This window comes from Piliocolobus tephrosceles, chromosome 11 (genome assembly GCF_002776525.5).
Source record: "Piliocolobus tephrosceles isolate RC106 chromosome 11, ASM277652v3, whole genome shotgun sequence".
Taxonomy (NCBI): Eukaryota; Metazoa; Chordata; class Mammalia; order Primates; family Cercopithecidae; genus Piliocolobus; species Piliocolobus tephrosceles.
In genome coordinates, this window is record NC_045444.1 from 55,020,327 (window position 1) to 55,046,189 (window position 25,863).

General features: G+C 41.5%; 1 pseudogene; it reads left to right on the forward strand.

Annotated features, from left to right (window-relative positions):
* Nucleotides 1-6,965: 6,965 nt before the first annotated feature.
* Nucleotides 6,966-15,402, forward strand: LOC111524507 (annotated as a pseudogene).
* Nucleotides 15,403-25,863: the final 10,461 nt, after the last annotated feature.

Consider the following 25,863-nt stretch of genomic DNA (forward strand, 5'->3'; position numbering starts at 1 on the left):
AGAAAATATGAGTAATTTCCATCCTAGTAGATGAGGTACTAATACAGACAGAGCTTCAGTACAGATTCTGGTTTAGTAGCGTTTCCAAGCATCTTTCTTTTTTTTTTCCTTCTGTTTTCTTTCTTGCATATAACACGTGCTCAAGCAGGAACAAGATCATAGTTCTTGCCTGATTAGTCCCTAGAAATAGCAATCCAGCCTAGAATAGTTCAGGTGAGGGCAATACAGCATTCTATCTTTCTACAACTAATAACTCTCCTGAAGTGTTGTTCCATTTTACTTCCGTTTGAGAAACTGGAAACAGAAAGGATTCTGCTATGAATACATAGTGTATGTTCTGGGCAAAACCCATCTATCCCCAAATGTAGGTAAAATATTTACTTACAGTGTTCTGGGTCTGTTTTTTCCTCCTAGGTATGGCAACCGTAACTTGAGTATAATGCCACCCAATTGATGTTGATGCCTTAATTATGAACCAGGTAATCCAAACAACCTGGCTTGCCATGGGCATAATAGGATAAATAGTCATAATGATTGCTTAATACTTAAGTATAGGTCAGATTTTTAATACACTTTACTGTGTATTACATGAATGATTTCACGTAACCCTAATCATATCTCACTTATGTGTGTTTTTTAGAGATGGAGAAGTGAAATCACAGAGAGACGAGCAACTTGCTCAAGGTTACACTCCTAGTGAATGTGGGCCAGGTTTCAAGCCCAGGCAGCTTGATGTTGGAGCCTGTGCTCAGAACCACCATGATATATTATTAAAAAGGATTTCAGGCCAGGCACAGTGGCTCACGCCTGTAATCCCAGCACTTTGGGAAGCCGGGGCAGGTGGATCACCTGAGGTCAGGAGTTTGAGACCAGCCTGGCCAACATGGCAAACTCTGTCTTTACCAAAAGTACAAAAGTACAAAAGTACCAAAAGTACAAACTCTGTCTTTACCAAAAATTAGCCAGGCATGGTGGCGGGCACCTAAAAAAAGAATTTGAGTCTTAGACAGTATTTCCCTAAACTTTGATTCTGGTTCAACAAAAAACAAGACTATTATTAAATCAATCTAGCATTAGTCTTACCTGGCCAATAATCAATTACGCATAAAGAGTGATGCATAATTTTGAGCAATATACAAAGATATACCCTTTTTAGTTTTCCTATTTTCTATTTTCAAAATTTTCTCCCTCATTTTATGAAATAATAAAGGCACTTAAACATCATTCCCTAGATCCTTAAAGTTTTCTAACTAGATTTCTGGATTTTCTTTCTTTCTTTTTTTCTTTTTTGATCTTCTTTCTCTTTTTGTTGTTATGGATTTTGTCCATTTGTTGTTGTTGTTAGTTGTTTCAGGAATTTATTTGCAATCACTTTTTGCTAATTTCAATAAAGGCCTTACTTAGACCAACTGTTCTGACCCAAGGTCAACACTTACCATCTTCCAGCTTTTAGGATGAGATAAAAGAAAAAGAGCAGAAGTCTGAGGTCCCACAAATACTATGTTGCCAGATGGCTGTATTTTTTTCAACAAATAGTGGGACAAACTTGTGGCTAGGACCAGCCCCGGGAACACTAATGAGAGAAATGAGGGGACCTTAGCTGGAATGAGGTCAGGACCTCCTGGCACTACCACACTGCAATCAAAAAAAAAAAAAAAAAAAAAAAAAAAATACCAGTAAGTGGCTGGACTTTCTCATTTGGCTGGAAGAGGTCATATAGCTCATAATCTGTCTCACAGAGACACTTCCACTAAGAACATTCGCAAGATGACAAGTTTCTGCTCCAATACCACGAAAGAATGGGAGGTCAGCACCTTCTAATTACCCTGTGATTATTAGCTTTAGTTACTAGAACATTCTTTATAATTTTTCACCCAAAATTTCTCAGTGTGGATGAGGGGAGAAATGGCTATTGTTTCTGCTGTCATCATGATGATAATGGTTCAGATTCACTGAGCCTTTAAAATGAGCCAGAATCTACCCAGAATGCTATCTATGCACTTTCTCATGAAGTCTTTACAACTTTTACACAACAGATGCATTTATTGTCCCAATTTACAAATGAAGATTCTAAAATTCAAGATTATTTCATCTCTAGTAGTCTAAGATTCCTAAATTCCCTCTTGATAAAATGCTTATTCCCAAAAATAAATATACAAGGAAGCACAATTAGACAATGGATTTTAAAAGCCACAATTATTCATTCAAGTTCTTTCTGAACTCTGGAGCCACTGTAAATGAAAAACTCGAAAGCTCTGGGTGCTAAAAGCAGAAGTCAAGCCTCCTGGCCAGTCGTTCCCAAGCACTTTCCCCATGCCTTCAGACCTTGAGAGAAATGATGGACAGTGTGTGCAGGCTCTTCCCACGTTCCTTCCACCTTCTCCAACCCCTGCTGCAAACACCCTTTTAAGAAATTAGGCTTTTTTCATGAACAGAAATACATACAGTTACCTTCATGCTTTTCAAATGTCAATGCTCATTCTGAATGAAATAAACAAGTGTTCTGGTCAGAAAACCCTCCAAGCACTCAAATGTTCTTTGGACCCCCTCCTAGTTGGCCATTCTTTCACCTCCAAGGTGGAATGGAATCTGATCTGAGTTCTGTCCCTGCAAGGAGAATTTTTATCACTGATTTAGATGAAAGCAAAGGCAAGGTTTTGTTTATTTACCAGGGGAATACATGAGAAGACAGAATCTGGGTCTAAAATGCTGCTGTGAGTTCTAACCATGGGCTAACAGGATGAAATGGTACAGGGAAAGGCTCTGTTTTGCTTCCAAAAAAGCAAACATGGGATTCAAAACCACATTGTGAAAATAATTGAGATATTTTATCTAAAAATCAGTTAAAAATGAATCAATGATGTGATATGACAATGTGACATAACTACTCCCCCCTTACCTCCAAAAGGAAAAAAAGGAAATCATGTTTTGATGCCTTCTTAAATTTTAAATTTACAACATATAGAGTAAGGTTGGTAATGGCTATGTCTACACCCAGCTGCTCAGGGCTCTGGTAAAACTTGGCTTCACTGTTGGGAACCCTACACTTATAGAGCAACAGACACTTTGGAGTGGGCGGCAGGGGAGCAGATTATCTGAAGTCCAGGTTAGCTGAAGGAGATAGGGGGCTTGTTTCCTTGGAAGAGACTGAGGGAAGACAATACAGCCCACTTAAAGAGGACTCCCTGAAAACAGGAATTAAACACATATCAGAGAGCACAGAGTGGCAGAGCCAGGGTCATGGGTGGAAGTTACATAGAGTCAAGTTCAGAACCATAGAGGGGATTTTTGTACCACTAGGAGTTTGATCAAAAGGCAGCTGCCATTGGCAGGCAAGCGCAGGAAGGACCACTCTTGGAATGGGGATGCCAGAGAAGGGAGTCAAGCAATATGGGGTTGCACTTGCTGACTCGGATGACATTTGAGGATTCTGTGACTGAACAAGGGCTTTGTCCAAATATGGTACATACCAGCATAAAGAGGCCTAAGCCTTTCTAATCACTAAAACCTTGGGATGCAACAAGCCAAATGTCTCTTGCCCCAGTTTTCATGAGGCCTGAAATTTCATTTCTTCAAGACCTGAAAGAAGTGCCTTAGCTTCTGATGAGGAGAAAGGAGGCGGCTGCTGAAAAGAGAGGGAATACACGTCAAGATGAACTAAAGCCAAATTTCAGATCTTGCCCAGAAGTAGCCCCCAGGATTAGCACAGGGAAAAGGAGGCTGGAAGGATTCTTGGGGCAACCTGCAACCTGGGCATCCACAGCTAGTTTAGTTGTATGTGTATGCAGTTGTCAGAAACATGTGCTGACTTCTTAAAACAGGTGTTATCAATGGATCCAGTATAAATTGAACAAACAAAACTACGGAAAGAATATACAGTGAAATCTTAGTCTTCCTCTTCCCAGGCCTCTGGTCCCTAGCTAGTACTTTCTCCTGTGTCCTTCCTGAGACGTGTATATATAGGCAATGTATATATAACCTTTTCACCTACTTTTTATACAAATGGTAGCAGAGCTAGACGCCACATTTTCTCTACTTTGCTCTATAATGTTCACATTTTAATGAACAAAAGACTAGGAATCCTAAAAAATAATGTTCACAGTCATCATTCTCAAATCTTGCCCTCCTTAGGCAATAGATGGCTATGATTCCATCAGTTTTACTTCTTCAGTGCCTAACTTAACCAACATATTGTCAACTAAGTAACAAACACAGAGGCTCTCTAAAAGAAAATGATGTTTATTTGGGAGTAGGGCATTGCAATGGGAATGCATGTGCCATAGTAAACTATGAGTGCATTCAGGGAGGTAAAAAAAAAAAAAAAAAAAAAAAAAGACAAAGAGTTTTAAAAGAAAAAATAAGGATACATAATTATTTTGAAATTGTATGTACCATATTTGGACAAAGCCCTTGTCCAGTCACAGAAACCTCAAATGTCATCTGAGTCAGCAAGTGCAACCCCTTGGCTACAAAGATCAGTAAGAAGGGTGGTGCCAGTCTGAGGTTGGGCAGACAGTTCCCGGGCAGTGTCCTTGCAGAAATATTTTTTGTGTAAGGTCGTGATGGCCTTTGTGCAAGGTTGTGGTTTTTGCAGAATCTTTTATGATAGACTTTTTCAAAATCAGGTCATGCAAACATGAGAACTCTCTCTTCACAGCCTTCATAGCTCTACTTGTGAGGGGTTTTTCTGTTTGTTTGTTTTGTTTTTAACACAAGTGACTCCATTTTGGTCGTGACAACTTCACAACATGAAGTCGTTAAATATCGATGCTGTTATTCCTTCATTAACGACATCTTGAAGTTAATATTCCCTATACTCTTGTTTCCTAGTTTATTGCAACAATTATATTTACCCTGGATAAAATAAGACAGAAGATAATTGTATTGACTGTAAGCAATTCTTAAGAGTGTAATGTCATTTATCAACAATAGCATTTACGAGTGGAATCACCAATCCATTAATAAATCATTCTGAAGTTAAGTTACTCCTCTAAGTGAAGTTAGTTAATTATTTCAGGCAACTAGTTAGAAAATATGACCTTCCCTTTGGTGATCTAATTCCTGAAGTGTGTTTGATTCACTAAGAGTCAGTTCCATGACACTAACAGTCAAGGCTTCGAAAAGTAACACATTGATTGAAACTTTCCTTTTATTTATTTCTTAAACCTGTTCTTTCTGTTTTTTAAATGAGTACCAGAGATCCACTTACTTGACTATTGGCAAAAAGTAGCAAGTGAGGCACTAACAAAGCTGCCCTGTCTGATTCTAAAACCTAAACCTCCTTGACAGTTCGCTGTTAAGTAAACCACTTCCCTGCTGTGGGGAAATGGAATCATCAAGGTAATGATTATTACCTTGAAATGACAGGGGAGCTGTTATGGGTTGAAATTTATCCCCCCAGCAAAAAAATATATGTTGGAGTCCTAACCCCCACTACCTCAGCATGTGACCTTATTTGGAGACAGGGTCTTTACAGAGATAATCAAGTTAAAATGAGGTCATTAGTGTGGACTCTAATCCAATACGACAGATGCCCCTATGAAAAGGGAAATTTGGACACAGACACATAGGGGGAAGATAATGTGAAGAGACGCATGAGAAGACAGCCATCCACAAGCCAAGGACAGAGGCCTGGAACAGATCCTTCCCTCACAGCCCTCAAAGGAACCAACCCTGCCAACACATTGATTTCTAACATTTAGCTTCCAGGAGTGTGAGACAACGTATTTCTGTTGCTTGAAACCCACAGTGTGTGGTCCTTCATTATGGAATCACGCAATGATGTGGCTGTGGCATTGGCTTGGCAGCATCATGGAGTAAAACACTCCTCAGGAGTTCATCTAGCCCGTCTTCTTGTCTCTGAGTATCTTTCCTGGATGAGTACCTTTAAAAAGTGGTGAGAAATCTGTCTAGAAGCATTTCATAGGTGGTCAAGAACAGAGACTCTTGGATGAAGCTCCTGGGGTCAAAACCCATCTCTACGCTTAGCATTGGCTTGACCATTGGCAGACTACTTAATTTCTCTTAGTTTTCTCATCTGTATAATAGGGGTAGGTGTACCTTGGACAGTCACAGGAATTAAACAAGTAAATGCATGTCAAATATAGCATAGTGCTTTTAATGTGTTGTAGCTATTAGTATTATTCATTTGGTTGGCACTTTTTCAAATTAGCTTAGGTTCATGGCAGAGCCTAGCTATAAGTTGGCCCCCACTTTGATCTGTTATTTGAATGGATTGGCCAAGATCAAAGACAAGGACAAGAGCACTCTGACTTTTGTTCTTCCCTATTGTATAAGTTAGGTGTAACGAGAAGAGATCCTTAGCAGAACACTCAGAATGATGAAAGAGAGGAGATCCGAGACTTGTGGGAAAAACAACTGCACCGAACATCCATTCATCACCATTTTCTCAGCACCCACTGTGGAGAGTCCCACCCGTGGCTACAGAGGAATGGTCCAAGATGGAAGACTGGCCTGGCAATGCCTTCAGCTACCAGAAGGATGTTACTATACGTAGTGGCAGAGTTGCAAGGCCCTTCAGATTGCCAACCCTCCTCCTAATTTCAAAGAAATTACCAGCAGGTAATTTCAAAGAAAAGGGAATAGAGGCCCTGAAAGGTGGGGAGACTTAAATAATACTGTGACAGATTCAGGACAGAGCAAGAGTTGGATAAGAAGAAATGGGCTTCCTCTATTGCGGGAAAGATAAGAGCGTTCAGTTACACAGCAGGAAAGCTGACCCCAGAGACTGACCAGAATAGAGAACTAAGAGCATGACACTCTCAGCCCTGTAAAGTTGTAGAAATAAGATGATAATGATGATGATAATGGTTATTACCAAATGTTGAGCAACTGTTCAGTAACAGCACAAATTGTGTGTTCATCGGTTAACTGTTAATTAAACTGTATTAACTGTTTTGCATGCATGGTTACCTCATTTAATCTTCCCACAACAACCTTGCAAGATGGCTATGAAGAAGAGCAGAGCAACTTATCCAGCATCTCAGAGCTTAAGGGATAGCAGTTGGGACCACAGACCTCTACTTCAGACAGCCTCCTGCAGGCAGCCACCAGCAACAGATGCTGCTAAGGACCCTTCTGGCTCTGTGGTTGTATGTTTTTAGAATATCCAAGTCACAGCCATGAGAAGTTTTATCTTTCATCAGTGAAGTCAATTCACTTGGTCATACAGAGTTTTGAACTATGAAAACTATTATTATCAAAAATAATTACCGCAGTCACTTTGGAGAAAGAACAGGTTCACATACCAAATCTTTGGTGAATTTGGGTCTGATATTTTCTATTTTTTTTATTTTCTAGAGACAGGGTCTCACTATGTTGCTCAGGCTGGTCTCTAACTCCTGGGCTTAAGTGATCCTGCCACCTCGGCTCACAGGTAGCCGGGACTATAGGTATGCACCACCATGCCCAGCTCGGATCTGGCATTGGTTGTTTCTGTGTTACCATAAACTTGCAGAAATCCTTGCTTTTCCACAAGGTAATGACAGCAGCACTTCCCTCTTGCACTTTTCTAGCACACTGTAATGAAATGCAATAGAAACCACAGGAAATACTGTGGTCAGGTTTTGAACCTGAGTTATCACCCTCAATCCGAACACTGTGACAAAGGTACTGTGAATTTTTTTAAAAAAGAGGGCGACATAGTAAGGAGGTCCTGGTCTTTTTTTAGTGTAAAATCAGCCTGGGCATGATGAGAAACACCACTGGAGGAAGACTGTGGTAGCTGACTCATGGCTGTTGGTTACCAATGCCTCCATTTAAACCCAAACTAAGAAAAAACAGGGGGGCCTCACCTAGGAGACCCTCTCAGCTCCCAGAAGCAGTCTGACAGAGAAGGGATGTGATAGGAGGCCTGCCCTTGTGAGAACTGGCATATTTCCTACGCTTGGCATTTTATTTGACTCCAAGTTAGGTGACAAGCAGACCTTAAGTGCCTTCTGTTTTCAGAGCTAAGTAGAGATTGCATAAGATCTCCACATCTCATCCCTGGATGGTTAAACTACCGATTGCTCTCTCATTTCAGCAGGAAGTGAAGTAAGACCACCTGCACTTCTGTAAATTGGCAAGGAAGCTTGCAAAAGGTACACTATGAACCCAAAATAAGTTTATACAGAAAGAAAATGTGAATGAATAACAGTAGAAAGATATATCCTTTGTTGGATACATTTTATGTAGATATGTGCTATATGCATCATCTAATATGATATTCTCAATGACCTTATGTGGTGAGTGCCATGATGATGCCTCATTTTACAGATGGAAAAAATAGAGATGTGAGAGAGGCGAGTGTTGTGCCCAAGGACACAGACATGCATATGTACACAGGGGACTAAACTGGGACTCAGCTGTCTGCCTCGTCAGGCACTTGTGGGCATCTCCATCACCCCGTCTCTTCCCCCATACACAAGGCGACTTTTCAAAATAACCTATTCACGTGTTCTAATTCATTTCCCTTTCTTGTAAGCATTTAAGCCTGTAGTAAAAGTGAAAAAATCTGTCAACGACTTTCTTTTTTTGGATAATCCCACATTTACCTGTGCTACCTACACTACCAAGAATCCCTCTTTTCTCCTTCCACAGTAAAAATAGAAGACAGAAGAGTATTTTCTAATTAAACTCTTCTGTGATAGAAAAGGGGCCCCAAAGAAATTGAAAGGAAAACGAAATTGAAAGGAAATCAAAATTGAAAGCTAGAAGGTTTTGACATTTGATAGGAACACGTTTTGATATTACGTTGGAGTGGGTCACTGGGAAAACTGATCCATGACCTTTAGTGAAGCTAGAAGCAAGACATGGCCTGTCCTGGTCTGGAGGTTCTGTGCCAGCCATCCCAGGGAAGGTGGACCTCTATTAGTGGATCACCTCACTCGGCCTGATCGGCAGCCCAGGTTCCAAGGCTACAGCCTAACAGTTTCTCATAATTGTCAAAGAGCAAATGGCCACATCTAAGCTGGAAATGGTTGCACGAGATAAGTTAGGGTAAACCTTAAGATTACTTTGAAAAATCAACTAAAACATCCAAAAACACACCAAAAAAACCCTCTCTATACTATATTTTTATAGACAGAAATGGCATATTCATGAACACAGTCCATGGAAACAGTTTCAGATTCGGGATGAGAGACAGCCAACAGGCAGAGGGGTCTAACAAACATTTGCTGAGAGTGGCAGGCACTTTAGAGGTTGTCTTTACTCTCACAGGATTCTCCTCATCACCCTGAAATAACACTTATTCCTGCCACCATTTTGAAATTGTCACCATCAGAAAGGTTAAGTGCTTAGTCCAGGGTCACGCTACTGGTTAATGGCTAAGTTAGGAGTTGAACCCTAGTCTCTCTAACTCCCAAATCCGACCTCTTTCCACTGCGTGAGCTTGGTCTCTGAACACTCGGTGGGTAAAGAAGTCCTGGACACGGTTCACTCTTCCTCCCAGTGGTTGTGGTCTGGATGCAGCTTCCAGGAGACTGGACAAGCTGCTTCCGGAAGCGGACTCCCTCCCCACTTCCACCCCTCCCTGCAACACCCTGGCCCAGGAAATGAGTGAAAATCCGTTGAGAGTCCTCTCCTTATTCCCGCACCTGGGCTCGATTTGTTGCCAGGATTAGAGCACACAAGCTCAGTGCTCTTAGTTGGACACTAGGGGGCGCCCGATGCTCACAAAATGCCTGGGATCCCAGTGAGCGTCCTGCAGCCCGTTTGGTCATATTAATAGGAAAGGAATAAACATGGTCCGTCCTCTAAGAAGTTTCACTTACATGGACCAAAATCTACCATGGTTTGAAAGAAACCTGGTTAAATTACTGGGATTATCCAGTAGGCAAGCTGTTTTGGACAACCTAAAGCCAACATACTTTTTAGTTCAGTACTATGAGAATACTGAACATATACAAGGACAGGTCCCCACTGTCTGATGGAAAACCACCATCCTCACAGCCCAGCCATTGCTAACGTCTAGGATAACCCGTAGTAACCAGAACACAGTCGATCAATGATAAACGAAATAAAAAGTCAAGTGATCAAAAATACTCCAAGGTACACAAGAAAAATAGCCCCCATATCCAAAGCACTGCCCATCTCCCGCGCCTCAGCATTTGTTCACCTTTGTGGAGAGGGAACAGGCATGGGTGAAGTTGGCCACTTGGAGAAGCTGTTGTTTGTTGCACCCAGGAAGCCCAGAGAGCAGCAGAAAGAAGGGGCCGTGTGCTCTCATTTGGCGAAGCCTGGGACAGAGGCCCCAGGTGCCCGCCTCTGCGCTGAGGCCTTTCAAAGCTGTGCTCTTGGCAACAGCCTTTGAAATAACTGGGTGCTGGCAACACTGGCTTGGCATTAATATGCAAATAAGAATACTCCAGGCTCCCACTTCGTGCTTTTGGATCGTTTTAAAAATCTAACCACTTACCATGACTAACATAAAATAAAGGGGGAAGAAAAAGTGGTACGACCTTCGCTTGGTTTCTCCCACCGACCTTCTTGTGCTGGAGCCAAAGAACTTTTCAAACCAGAGAGGGGGCTGGGGTCTCAACTAAGAGCGGGGACCGCTAACGGCTAAGGGTATTTTCACCTCCCCTCTCTAACAAAAGCTGTGGGATGAATAATAGGCACTACTCAGCTCCGTCAATCAACCTCAGTTGCTCTATTTTCATTGCTACTGAGATGTATAAAAAGCTAAAGTTTGCTACAAAGCCCCCATCGAGGCATTCAGGAAATCCCGAGGAGGCTTACTGCGGGGATGACTGTGAGCTTGCCAGGCGGCGATTGTGCCTCCTTCCTGCCGCTCTGCCTTCCGTGCCTCTTACTTTGTTTGCCTGCTCCCCTGAGATGGGCCTGCAAGAAGACGCCCCAGATGCAAGCACATATCTATAATAAGATGTGACAGCGAGTCTGGGGAATTTGCTGGCTATACATCATTATAAAAATGAATTCTGCATCATTACCTGTTGCTTTTCTGAGACACGAACATGAGTGGTAAGGCTCTCCTATCCCTAGCGCTCTGAGGACAAGGGCAAGCACAGAGCAGGTGTTGACTGGCCAACCTGCTGGCAAAGTGCCCGGCCAGTGGGAGAGGGACAATCTCCAATACAACCTGAATCAGCTGTCAAACTAAGCCTACTACAAACAGCTGAATGGTGAAGAAACAAACAACACTTGTTGAAGTCCTTAGAAGATGAATTACATCTGTTTCAACATTCCTGGCCCCCTCTCAGAGGAATCAGAATTCACAGGCATTTCTTTGCCTCGGTATCCTCAGAGAGTAGGGGACTTCAAGCTTTTGCTGTAGAGATAGTGCCATGAGATGAAGAGCTGGAAACAGGGGAGAGACTATATTTTAACTGATAGCATGGAACCAGGAAGAGGTGGCCTTGCATCAAATGGAATGGGATGACCATACTAACATGGATTTAAAAGAAATCCTCCCAGGTTCCACCTCTGCAGGCTGGTAAACAATGACCTCCATGTCCCCAGTTCACATTCACTCACCTGCACTCTCCATCTTCCAGCCCTTTACTCTCCTGCTTCTGATCTCTGGCCTTGCCCTCAGTATAAGACACAAACGTGCACCTGCTGCTTCTGTGGACACTACCCCTTGATGGGGTTCAGGACATGCTACATCATGTCAATATGGCATCTTATGAGCACAGGGGTTCACACCTGTAATCCCAGCACTTTGGGAGGCCAAGGTGGGAGGATCACGTGAGCCCCAGAATTTGAGACTAGCCTCGGCAACACAGTGAGACCCTGTCTCTAGAAAAAAATTAAAAAATTGGCCAGGCATGGGGGCATGCACCTATAGTCCCAGCTACTTGGGAGGCTGAGGCAAGAGGATCCCTTGAGCCCAGGAGTATGAGGCTGCAGTGAGCTATGACCACACCACTGTACTCCAGCCTGGGTGGCAGAGTGAGATTCTGTCTCTAAAAATAAATAAATGGCATCTTAGCGTTTGAAAAACAACAGAAGCAAGAAGGTCACTTTCACCCCCCTGTTCCCCACTCTCTGGAAACCTGCTATAAAACCTAGGAAGGATTTCCTGATCTCCCTCTGAAGCAGATCATAAGACCTTCGTTTGAGAGGTGCCCTCCCTATACTCAGAGAAAAGTTGCCAAGGACCCAGAGATACCGAGAAGAATCTGAACAAACAGGCCTTGCTAAGCTTCCCTGGTTTATTACCATTAGATCTTACCCATTTGTTCTCCAATTATCCTTCTCCTTGGATAATACTTCTCCACTTTCCATCAAACCTAACCATAAAAATACACGTTTCCTTGTTGCTTTGGGTCTTCATTTCTGACAGCTCCCATGTCACATAACACTTGCATTAAATAAATGTACATGCCTTTCTCTTTTGTTAACCTGCCCTTTGTTATAGGGCCCTCAGTCATGAACCTGGAGATGGATGAGAAAAATGTTTTTCCGCCCCTGCATTCTATACAGAAACCTTCTCCAAGGAGTCAACACCTTTTAACACTTTTTGGATTTTACCTTTCCTTATTGAAATGGGGATGGATAGTAGGAGCCACATTTTTTAGAAGGGAAAAGGGAGGCCCGGGGACCAAAGGTGACCTTCCCAGGGACACAGTACCTGAGCAATATTGGAGCAGCAAGGTCTTCAGCCCCATGGGCCAAGGCTGTTTCCTGACTGAGCAGATACGCCCATGGTTTAACTACCCTTGGCCTTTGTCCTTTCTCCCTGTTCTTGCAGATGAGCTGAGTCATCTCAGTGCCTCGGCTCCTTCGCTGAACAGTACTACAACCTCGGAGAAGTAGTGTTATCAGCATCCCATTTTATAGAGGAAGGAACTGAGGCATAAAACAGTCTGTCCAAGATCATACTGTGAATAAGAGACAGAGGACTGAATAAGGAGGCTTCATTGCAGAGTCACGTCTCTGCAACATGCTCCACGCTGCTTCTGGGCCATCTCTGCGATTCAAGGCATGACACAATGGGAACAGCCCCATACTAAGGCATAGGAGACCTAAGTCTTAGTCCCAGTTGGCCAGAGATTAGTGATGTGATCTCACCAAGTTGCCTGTCTTTCTATTTCTTAAATGAGAGATGGAATTAGACCAGTGGTTTTAACCGTTTCATATAAGAAGACCCATTTTTGTCATTTTTGTCAATTCCATAGGGCACCCACACTTTGAAAACTATCATTTGTCAAAAGAATTGTATTTATTGAGTAACAATTACTTTGTTTTCCTTTTTTTCATGTGACTGTACGTAGTTTATTTTGTCAGGAGTCAGACCTTATCTTCCCACAAGTTAACATAAGTTCATGAATTACATGCAACCAAAAGTCATTGCCATTAACCCACGCAGCTTTGTAATAGGCTTTTTTTTTTACTATTAAGTTCAAGGGTACGTGTGCAGGTTTTTTACATAGGTAAACCTGTGTCATGGGGGTTTGTTGTATGGATTATTTCATTTGTTTTCCATTTTTAACTAAGTTAAATGAGAGGTATCAGTTTCAGCAAGGTCCTTTCTAACTCCTTTTTCTAGATTCTACTGTCTGTTTTTCTGTGTCACATTATTGATTGATTACTTTTCTTTCTTCATCCTAGCCATCATATCTTTTCTAATAAATCTACCTGTTTACTTGGTTTTGTCTAACTGGACCTCTAGAAAGTCAACTTCTATATGGGCCAGGAATTCATCTGCCTATCCATCTCTGTATCATCAGGGTCTAGCATCAAGTATGTGTTAATTCATTTGTTGAACTAAAGATTAAACTGGCTTACTGGTATTGATGAGCCTGTTCGCTCCTGCTATTAAATGGTAAACACATCATTTCAATTTGGCTTTTTAAAGTATTGAAAATAACTTGAAGAACTCCAATTCTGCTTCTTAAGTCTGGACACTCCATGTTGGAAATGACCAGATGGAATGACCTCTAGGCTCTCATCTGTTTCTGAAATTTCACGGTCCAGTGGTTCCTTTTGCAAAGCTGACTGGGGAGATTCTGTGAAGACTGGGCACTAGACAGTGTTCTTCCCCACAGAAGCAGTTCATAGGGAGTTGAGGATTCTCAGGTGCCATCTGGCTCCAGACACGGTGATACTCAAGGCCAGGTAGCTTAACTGCACTCACAATGCAGAGACTTCTAGGCAGCAAAACTTCTCTCCCCTTGCTGGTAAAAAGTCAACTTCCTGTGCCATTGCTAACCTACACCCTTTCTACTCAGTTAATATACAGATTATAGAAGTGTATGATTTTCTTTTCACCCTCTCATTCAGAGAAAGGTGCTTGGATATGTCCCTTTATGAAGTTAAACATTAGTTTTTTAAGACTTCGCGAATGTTCTGGAAAGCTATGCATGTGGCTGTAAAGATGAGAGGAAGGCAGGATGGGGCAAAAAGAAGGGCTGAATTGTGGTGCAATTGCTGTGGAGGCCTCAACAATCCCATAGGACACTCTGAAGCTGGGAATGATCCTTCTGAGTTGTCCCAAACTGACAGGAAGATCAAGCCATTGACTCAACACAACAGCCTGGCCTTGGCCCTGATCGTCCCTGTAACCTCAAGGGAGGCAGCGTCCTGGCTGAGGGCAAGTCCGTCGAGGAGCACAGCTGTGAACTCTCCGCTGCTGGGAGATGGGAACACAGGCCCTGGAGAGGAATCCAGAAAGAGCATCGTGGTATGTCTCTAGATTTCATCTGTTGCTGCTATCATGTTCTAGCATGCTTGATTTGTGAGAATTGAACAGAACAATTTGCTGAGCCAGACTGTGTTGCATTTAGCAAAAGATGAATTAAACTACAAATAAAAATGACCTGGCCCTCCATGAGCCAGGTTTTCTGACAGAGCAACCACCCCAAAAAGTAAACACTAGAGGAGTGATGCCACCATGGGCTTGGGAGTAAAAGTCCCTCAGAATTTCCAACTGTTGGAAGAACTGGAACAAGGTCAGAAAGGAGTAGGTGATGGCCCAGGTAGCTGGGGTCTAGAAGACGGTGAAGACATGATACTTACAAGATGGACAGAGACGGTAATTGGGCCTCCAAGAACAATTGATGAAAACTGAATATACAGCCTTAAAATAAAATGTGTACCTAAATACCCAGAAGCACCCACTTTGTAAGATTTTTAACAAAAATTAATACGAATGGAGTTAAGAGTTCTAATGGAGTGGTAGACCAAGAGCTGTATCAGTGCTAGCAAAATGGCAGAATTCATATAGCATCAAAGTGGTTCTGCTGGTGTGAGTTGACTGAAGGATACAAAATAAATTTAAAAAATCAGAGATACAAAGTTGTTCTGCAAGAGCTTTAGCGCCTAATGATGTCTAAAGAAAATATGAAACTCCCTCAGCCACTTGAAGGACACTGTTATAGCAGTTCATCAAAAAGTAAAACCACGGGGCCTTCACCTCTTCCCTCATTCAATTGAAGCAGTCTTCATTTTCCACAGTAGTAAATTTTCTAGGTACATCTTATAGACCTGAAAGTACTGGAAAGAAAGCTTCCATCCAAAGGAAATTTATCTTAAGATACCGGAAATGATACTAATTTTTTGTCCATTTGAAATACATAAGTTGTGGTATAACAAATCATCATGTCAAGTGTAACCACTGTCCACGTAGTTGAGCTTCTGGGATCAAGAAAATATATTTAAATTGATTCCCGTCATAACTGGTGGGACACATCTAACTCAACTGTAAAAGGACACATCACACAATCACCTTGCTGCTGATAACATGGCCTGGGGTCTCTGCCTTTTCCCACTTCCCCCCCTCCTTCCCCCTGCAACAGCCCTCCAGCCTGGGGGGCGGCTTGTTAGAGTAGACGTGATGATTTAGGGTTGCAGCCTGTGGAGCTACTGCTGGGTATGCGGGGTACTTTGCCTGCATCCCTGGTTTTTTCATTTAAGCCTTAAATGATGCCTCTGCTAAGCCATCCTCTTGTCCCCACACTCCTCCATTCCCACCCACAGGGTGCTGTTTTTTCTTCCCCCTCCCTCAAGTCCTTTTTTGTACTGTCACCACCCAGTACTTTCCATGACATTTCCTTGCTTTGGCCAGAAGCCAGGTAAAGTTGGAACAAGTCTCTTACCTGCCTTGTTTAGTTTTGGAACTGCATTTATTCACTTGCCACCAGCCTGGGAAGTAAATATTAGGTCTTCAGCTCTGCCACCCTCTGCTATCATCATCAGCTGATGAGTTTTTTTGGCTCAGATTTTGATAAGAAAAGAACAGTCAACCAGGGTTACTCAGCCCTGCCAGCTCTCGGAGTCTTTGGTGGCTAAACTTGGAGAAAGGCCTCATGAAGACACTTGTAAGCACACACGATCCCTCTAAATTGCTTTCTTTTCCTTTCATTTCTTCTTCAACTTTTAAAGATTGTAGAAGTTTCAAACAGGGCTCTCATCTGGACATTCTTTCAATCCACTGAAGTCTAGTTTGGAATCTGGCAGCTGGAACATAAAGAACCTTGAATTAAGCACATCCTTTGGTTTTGGTAGTGCTGCGTCTCAAGATCCTCAGCAGGGATTAAGAAAGAACTCAGTGGCCAGGCGCAGTGGCTCACACCTGTAATCCCAGCACTTTGGGAGGCCGAGGCGGGCGGATCACGAGGTCAGGAGATCGAGACCATCCTGGCTAACACGGTGAAACCCCATCTCCACTAAAAATGCAAAAACTTAGCTGGGCGTGGCGCCACTGCACTCCAGACTGGGCGACTGAGCAAGACTCTGTCTCAAAAAAAAAAGAAAGAAAGAAAGAAAGAAAGAACTCAGTGTGCACAGCAGAACCTGGAAATTGGTGGGCTTGACTTCCTGGCAAAGTGCTGCATTTTTCCACTTTCTGTTCAGGACCACTAAACGCTGAAATGTGGATGCCTACCAAAATAAAAGAAATTCATTGTGTACTGAAATAAAACAAAGAGCCCCACAGGAAGGTTTCCTAACACTCCTCCCTCTCTCCTCTCTCTCTCTCTCTCTCTCCTCCCATCACTTACCTTCTTTTTTTTTCTTGTCCTCTTCTCTGTTAGTTTTATTCTTAAGCTCTGCTGTTAGAGGCAGCCTTTGATGGATGTGTGGTTGGGCCTTTCAGGCCCCCTAAAGAAGAAGGCTGAGGGGACAGGGAGGGATGAGGCTTTGATGATAAGTGAGGAAAGGAAGGGGGGAACTTAGAGGGATGGAGGGGTGGGAAGGAGGGGAAGTCCTCTTTTTGAGTCAATAGAGTCAGAATCCTTTTGCTGACCAGAAACACACATGTGATGGCTGTTTTAAGTGGAAGGAAATGATCCAGTCTTCTGAGGATACAGAATTTAAAGCTGAGCGACATGGTACCCAAAGTTCTGTATTGCAGAAAGGGAGGCATTCTGATCTTGCAGATGAAAGGGGCATTTCTCTGATATCAAACGTTAGCACAGGAAGTGTGTCCTGGGTTATTTCCATTTGTCTTTACAGACCAGTGAGTCACCTGAAGACTTAAACTTACGTTCAGTGCTAGAAAGGTCAGGGGTGGTTGAAATTGTGATGGCCCTGACGTCATGAGCTTGCTTTTCAGACCTCATAGGAAACTTGCCCACCCCCTGTTAGATGGTCTACTTGCTTCTTCAACTCATTGACTAGTGAGCATTGCATGTCTCATGCTGGAATGCAAAGTGGAATTTATTTGTTTTCTATTTTTTTTTGTGTGTGTAAAATATACCAATTATTTAGATTCCAGGGAATAGCCATTGAAGAAATCTATTGTAAATGTTTTATTTCAAGACAGACTTATTTTTGCAATTGTTACCAGATGGAAGATCTTGACTGTGAGTTGTCCGGGTTCTTAGCACATTGAACAAAGAACTGAACAAAATGCACAAAGCAACAAAAGAACAAAGTAACAAAAGCACAGATTTATTAAAGCAAAAGTACTTTCCACAGAGTAGGAGCCTGTAGGAGCTCTTGTAGGAGCGGGCTCCAGCAAGTGGTTCAAGAGCTCCCCCACCCATTAGGATTTTTATTAAGACACGTATTAATTTTTATTAAGCTTGGTAATGCCCCTAGGTGCCCTTTAGAGGCCTCCAGTTAGTCACACCCTATGAAGGATTGGCCTGTGACCAATCAGTGGCTGAAGTGGAGACTTGGCTCGTGGTCAATTAGAGGCTGAAGTGGAAACTTCTGTCTTGTTATCGCAGGAGCTAGGATGCGTGCTGTATGCTGCTTAATGTTGCCTAGAACTGGCTGCACCTGCTGTTCTTTTGCTTATGCCTTAACCCTTGGTTAGCCTAATTCCCAATTCTCCTGCCTCACAACGACTCACTCCTTTGACAATTACCCTTTCCCTTTCAAGGAGGCATGAGAAAACCTCTAATTAGATCCATGGAGGCTGTGGTCATAAAGAAAGCCCCCAATTCACACACAACCCATGAGTCTCAGCCTTCCTGCCCATCTTCACCCTTCCCTCAGCTTGGGGCATATCTAGGATTCCTTGAGAAGCTATAAATGAAGAAGACAAAGATGAAGAAGTTAAGGAAATCAAGAACAAGTTGGGACCACTAAGCCCACATTTTTGACCCCATCTGTGGTGGGGGCTGGGAGTTGTGGAGCTCTGGCTCCCAGGTGATCAGGCCTTGTGGTAAGGACAAGGTCTCCGACATTGCAGAGAGCCTGGCATGGAGTCCTAGTCTTATGACTTAACTTGCCACGTTCTTGGGGTATGTTATTTAATCTCTTGGCACCTAAGTTATTTTACTGAATAAAATGGAAATATGACAGTACTAGCTCTGAAGCTTAGTATGAGAACTAAAGGAAATAACGCATTCAAATGCAAGCTCCACGAGATTAGAGACGTTTATTTCATTTGCACTATAACCCCTAATGCCCACAGCAGTATTCTTGGTGCTCAAATATTTGTTGAGTGAATGATATAGGTAAACCGCTTAGCATAGAGCCGGAGCACAACCCATGCTCACAGCAAAATAGCAGATGTTTTGCCAGAGATGCTTGCTGCACTCTGCTTCTAACCCAATCTGACATCCACCAACAGTTCTTGTATTTGGCTCTCTCGTGCAGATTTGTGCAGGGGAACTGTGAGATTATGGTGGCAGTTAGAGACTTAAGGTTGGTGCTTGGAGCCTACTCAGGAGTGGACCCAGCCTGGATGGAGTGCCAAGCTGATGAATTTCACACAGCAGGGATCCTGGAATGTTTGAGGAGAGGCCGCTGGGTGCTGGTAAAGGGGTCCATTGGGGAGCTGGCAGGAAGCCGAAGATCCAGCATGCTTGGTTTGTTTCAAGAACTTTCCCAGGACTGGCCCAAGACCCAGGAAAGGAGGACATTTTCTTTTTCTTTTTTCTGTATTCTTTTCCCTCCTCATTGTGTGACTTTCTATCGCCAAACCTCAGAACCTAGCCTCATACAATGAATTCTACAGCTGGGCCACATTTTGGATTGGATGGGCTCTTGTTAGCTGGAGAGAGATCTGAACTATAAGTTGACACATTGTTTCTATGAGAAATTCATTCTCAATTCCAAACCGATGATTAATGGCCCAGGTCTCAGAATGAAATCCATTCTGTTCCCTGTCCTGGAATCCAGACAAATCAGGGCTTGTCTTGGTGTATGTGTGGGAGGGGCACTAGGGAGTTCTGTTTGCATAATAAAGACCTTATAGGATCCCCAAAGAAGAGTCAAGGTAGACTATGAGACAGACAGCCCCAATGCAAAAAATTCTTAAACAGATTGGAGGGATGCAAAGGAAGGCCAAGGATACTTTAGCTCCACAACACTGCAAAAAGTTTTCTAGCAGGGGAAGAGCTCTACTGAAGAGCACTGGCTTGTCTGAAGACACTCTATTGAGAGCAACCCTTTAAGTATTGTTCAGATTCCCTCCCAGGAAGCTCTTAAGGAATCCAGTGGCACTGTCCCAGGGAAGGAAGGATACGAAACCAGCAGAAAAGGCTGAGGAAAGATGTGTAGCACTAGTTAAACCCAGAGAGGGAAGTCCCCTTTTAGTCATCTCATCGAAGATTTATCATGCTAGTGGAAGGGTTCTCACACCTCACCAAGAGCAGCAACTTTGACATGTCAGTATTGGGGATGGGAAGAAGACTGACCATTCAGCAGCCAAGGACTGACCTGGTCACCCAAGGGGAGGAGCCCACAAGTAGTGAGCCAGGACTATGGGTGCCCACAGCCTCCTCACTGCCAGGAGGACCCAGAACGCCCACCCCACCAATACCACCTGAATGCAACACTCTTAGCTTGTATGACTTGGGAGAACTGCAGCTATTCTTATAAAAACACTTCTAGAGAGGGGCTTCAAGATGGCTGACTAGAAGCATTTCATACCCACCTCCTGCACTTAGAAGAACCAAAATAGTATATAGACATCACACTTCAAATACATTATCCCAGAGAGAATGATAAAATTCAACAGAGAAGTGACAGGAAACATCAGAAGCAGGGGAAAAGAAGGGAGAGAGGCAGCCTGCCTGGCCAGGGGAAGTAAGATGGGTGTGCATTCCCCCACTGCCAACCCAGGCTGTGGTCACTGAAGATGACTACACCGTCTTCAGTGGCAGTGCCTGAGCATGGATGCTACCATTCATCACCTGAGCACTCCACCTAGGACTTGAGGATCACCTTGGCTCTCACCTTTGGGAGGCCTGAGCACAAGCTCAGCCAATGTGGCTTCACCCATCCTGAACTCCAGGATAGAGCACACAGCCCAGGGTTCTGGGGATTGCCCAACCCAACCCACCACCTTGAGAACCTGAACACTCCTCCCAGGGACGTGAGGTTGGACCTAAACTCCTGGCACTACCACCTCAGCTGGTGCTTATCAGCAAAGGCCATCTGCAGGCCTGGAGACTGGCCTGCCCAGTCCATTGGAGCCACCACCAACATCAATGCATACTGCCTGTGACCCAGAGAATCACCTTACTTCTGCTACTGCTATCACCGATGCCATGTCAGCTGTCCAAGGTGCCTGAGAACCCACCCACTCACCTGGTCCATCGTTGCCACTACTGGCATCTAAGCAAGGCACTTGGAAACCTAAGAATTGACCCACCAGTAACCATGAACACAGGCACCATTGTATACCACATTGGGGCAAAAAATATAGGCATACTCAGCCCACCACTGCCACCACTGTGGCCTGAATATTGGCACACTTGGCATGCTAGTCCCCAATACAACTTCACCACAGCCTCCACTAATAACCACACCCTAACTCAGTACAGAAAGCACAGATACTTCTATGCTGTTTATAGTCCAAGAAATCATACAAAGACTACCCTACTTCATGCACTCAGAATCAAAGCCACAGTATCCTACCCAATCAACACCATAGATATAACTTCAGAAAACGTCATCCCCTGCAAAAGTAATTCAAAAATGAGAAGAAACAACTGTTACACCAGCCATTACATCAGGTATCAACATACGGACCCAGGAAACATGAAAAAGCAAGAAAACATGACACCTCCAGAGGAACACAATAATCCTCTAGCCTCTAGCAATAGATTTTAATCAAAAAGAAATTTTTGAAATTCCTGATAAATAATTTTAAACATTGATTTAAAGAAGCTCAGTGAGATACAAGAGAATTCTGAAAAATAATATTTTAAAAAATCAGAAAACAATTCAGGATATGAATGAGAAATTTAACAAAGAAATAGATATTTTTTAAAAGAACCAAATAGAAATTCTGGAAGTGAAAAATTCATTGAAGGAAATACAAGAGCTCTCGATACATTTGAAAGCTTCAACAGTATTCTAGATCAGGCAGAAGAAAGAATCTCATTATCTCAGAATCCCTTTTGAAATAATCCAGTTAGGCAAAAATAAAAAAAAAAATTTAAAAGAATTAACAAAGTATTTGTGACATTTGGGACAACATAAAGCAATTGAATATTTGCATTATTGGTATCCTCAAGGGCAAAGTGACAAAGGATTAGAAAACCTATTTAATGAATAGATGAAAACTTCTCAAGTCTAACGAGAGATTTAGTCATTCAGATACAGCAGACTCAGTAATCCCCAAAAAGACACAATGCAAAATGGTCTTCTCAATGGCACATTATACTCAGTCTGTTTAGTGTCAAAGATAAAGAGTGAATCTTAAATACAGCAAGAGAAAACCATCTAGCAACCTATAAAAGAACCCTCAGCAAAGTAACAGCAGATGTCTCAGCAGAAACCTAACAGGCCAGAAGAGAATGGGATGGCATACCCAAAGTGCTGAAAGAAAAAATAAAAGCTGCCAGCCAAGGATATAATTTCCAGCAAAATTGCACTTCATAAATGAAGAAGAAATAGTCTTTCCCACACAAGTGAATGCTGAGAGAATTTATTTACCACTAGACTGAACTGGGCCTACAAGAAATACTCAAGGGATTTCTAAATCTGGAGGTGAAAAAACAACATTTACCATCATGAAAACACACAAACATACAAAACTCACTGGTAAAGTAATCACATGAAGGAGGAAGAAAAAGGACTCAAATCATACCACTACAGAAATTCACCAGACCACAATGACAATCAGCATGAGAAAAAGTAAAAAACAAAGAATATTTACAACAACCAGAAAACAACTAACAATATGACAGGAATGAACAGAGCTTCACATATCAATAATAATTTTGAACATAAACAAATTAAATTAAATTCTGAAAATATAACAGCCGAATGGATTAAAAAACATGATCCAACTATATGTTGCTTATAAGAAACTCACCATACCAGTAAAGACACATATAGACTGAAAGTAAAGGGATGGAAAAACATATTCCATGCAAACAGAAATCAAAAGCAAGCAGGAGTAGTTATATCAGATAAAACAGACCTTAAGTCGAGAACAGTAAAAAACCGCAACAAAAATAAAAAACATAGGAGGTCATTATATGTTGATAAAGGGATCAATCCAGCAAGAGGGCATAACAATTTTAAATAGATATGCAACCAACACTGGAGCACCCAGATTCATGAAGCAAATATTACTAGATATAAAGAGATAGAGTGCAGTACAATAATAGTGGGGGATTTCAACACCCCACTCTCAGTATTAAGCAGATCATTTAGACAGAAAGTCAACAAAGAAGAATTAAATGTGAACTGGACTTTAGACTAAATGGATCTAACAGACATTTACAGAACATTCTATCCAATAATTTCAGAATATACAATCTTTTCATCAATAGGTGGAACATTCTTCAGCATAGACCATATGTTACTCCACAAAACAAGTATCAACAAATTCTGAAAAATCAAAACTATATCAAGTATCTTCTCAGAGTGCAATGGAGTAAAAATAGAAATCAATACCAAGAGGAATTTTGGAAACTATACAAATACATGGGAATTAAATAACATGCTCCTGAATGACCATCGGGTAAATAAAGAAATTAAGAAGGAAATAAAAACATTTCTTGAAACATACAAAAATGGAAACACAACATACCAAAATCTGTGGGACACAGCAAAAGCAGTGTTAAAAGAGAATTTTATAGCATTAAATGCCTATATCGAAAAGGTAGAAAAATTACAAACTAACAACCTGATAATGCACGTAAAGGAACTAGAAAAGGAAGAATAAACCAAACCCCAAATGAACAGAAGAAAATAAATAATAAAGATCAGAACAGAACTAAATGAAATAGAGGCTTAAAGAAATATAAATCATTAACAAAACGAAAGTTGCTCTTCAAAAAATATAAACAAAATTAATACACCACTGGCAAGACTAACCAAGAAAAGACCCAAATACACAAAATCAGAATTGAAAAAGAAGACATTACAACTGATACCATAGAAATACAAAAGATCGTCAGAAATTATCATGAACAACTATATGCTGACAAATTGGAAAATCTAGGAAATAGATAAATTCCTGGAAACATACTACCTACCAAGACTGAATCAGGAAGAAACAGAAAACCTGAGCAGACCAATAAAAAGTAGCAAGATTGAATCCATAATAAAAAGTCTCCCAACAAAGAAAAGTCCAGGACTGGATAGATTCACAGCTGAATTCTACCCAAGGTACAAAGAAGAACTAATACCAATCCCTCTGAAATGATTCCAAAAAAAAAGGGAACTCTCCCTAATTCATTCTATAAGGCCAGCATTACCCTGATCCCCAAACCAGACAAGGACATAATAAAAAAAGAAAACCAGAGACCAATACCCCTGACGAACACAGATGCAGAAATCCTCAACAAAACACTAGCAAACTGAATCCAATACCATGTTAAAAAGATAATGCACCAAGATCAAGTGAGATTTACACCAGGGATGCAAGGATGGTTCAACACTTGAAAATCGATAAATATGATACATTACTTTAACATAATGAAGAACAAAACCATATGATCATCTCAATGGATGCAAAAAAAAAAAAAAGTTGGATAAAATTCAACATCCCTTCAGAATGAAAACTCTCAACAAACTAGGAATACCTCAAAATAATAAAAAAAATATATCATAAATCCACAGATAACATTGTGCTGAACGGAAAAAAGTTGAAAGAATTTTCTCTAAGAACTGGAACAAGATAAGTATGCCCACTTTTAACCAATTCAGCATAGTACTGGAAGTCTTAGCCAGAGTAATCAGGCAAGAGAAAGAAATAAAAGGCATCCAAATTGTAAAAGAGGAAGTCAAATTGTCCTTCTTTGCTGATATATGATCTTGTATCCAGAAGAATCTAAAGACTCCATCAAGAAACTCCTAGGTTTGATAAATGAATTTAGTCAAGTAGCAGGATACAAAATTAATGTACAAAAATCAGTAGCATTTCTATATACCAATAATGAGCTAGCTGAGAAAAAAAAAAAAATCAAGACGGCAATAGCTACAAAAAAAAAAAAAAAAAGTACCTAGGAATAAATTTAACCAAGGAAGTGAAAGATCTCTACAAGAAAAACTACAAAACACTGATGAAAGAAATTGAAGAGGACACAAACAAATGAAAAAATATTCCATTTTTTTCATTTATGGATTGGAAGAATTAATGTTGTTAAAATGACTATATTGTCCAAAGCAATCTACAGAATCAGCACAATCCCCATCAAAATACCAACACCATTCTTCACAGAATTAGAAAAAAATCTTCACAAATGGAACCAAATGGAACCAAAAAGAAGAGCTCGAATAGCCAAGACAATCCTGAGCAAAAAGAACAAAGTTGGAGGCATTACACTACCTGACTACAAAGGTATAGTAACCAAAATGGCACATTGGTATAAAAATAGACACCTAGACCAATAGAATGGAATAGAGAACCTAAAAATAAAGCCACATATTTAACAGCCAATTGATCTTTGACAAAGCTAACAAGAACCTACACGGGGGATAGGACACCCTCTTCAATAAATGGTGCTGGGAAAATTGGTAGCTGCATGCAGAAGAAAAAAATTGGACCCTTATCTTTCACCATATGCAAGAATCAACTGAAAATGGATGAAACGCTTAAAAGTAAGACCCAAAATTATAAAAATACTAGAAAAAAAAACCTAGGGGAAACTCTCCTGGACTTTCTTATAGGCAAAGAATTTATGACTAAGACCTCAAAAGAACAGGCAACAAAACCAAAAATAGACAAATGGGACTATAATAAACTAAAAAGCTTCTGCACAGCAAAGGAAACAATCAACAAAATGAAAAGACCACCTGTTAAATGGAAGAAAATTTTTGCAAACTATTCACTTGACAGGGGACTCATATCCAGAATATATGCAACAAACTCAAACAACTCTCAGGATCCTTGGAAGAATCCAGGAAAGGTATATTTATTTCAGCGGTGGCTCAGTTCCCTGTGCTGTGATGTGAATATGCACTTCCATCTTCTCAACCTTTTCCCATTTCTATGTACAGGAGTATTTACTGCCCTTCCTATCACCTTCAAATGAC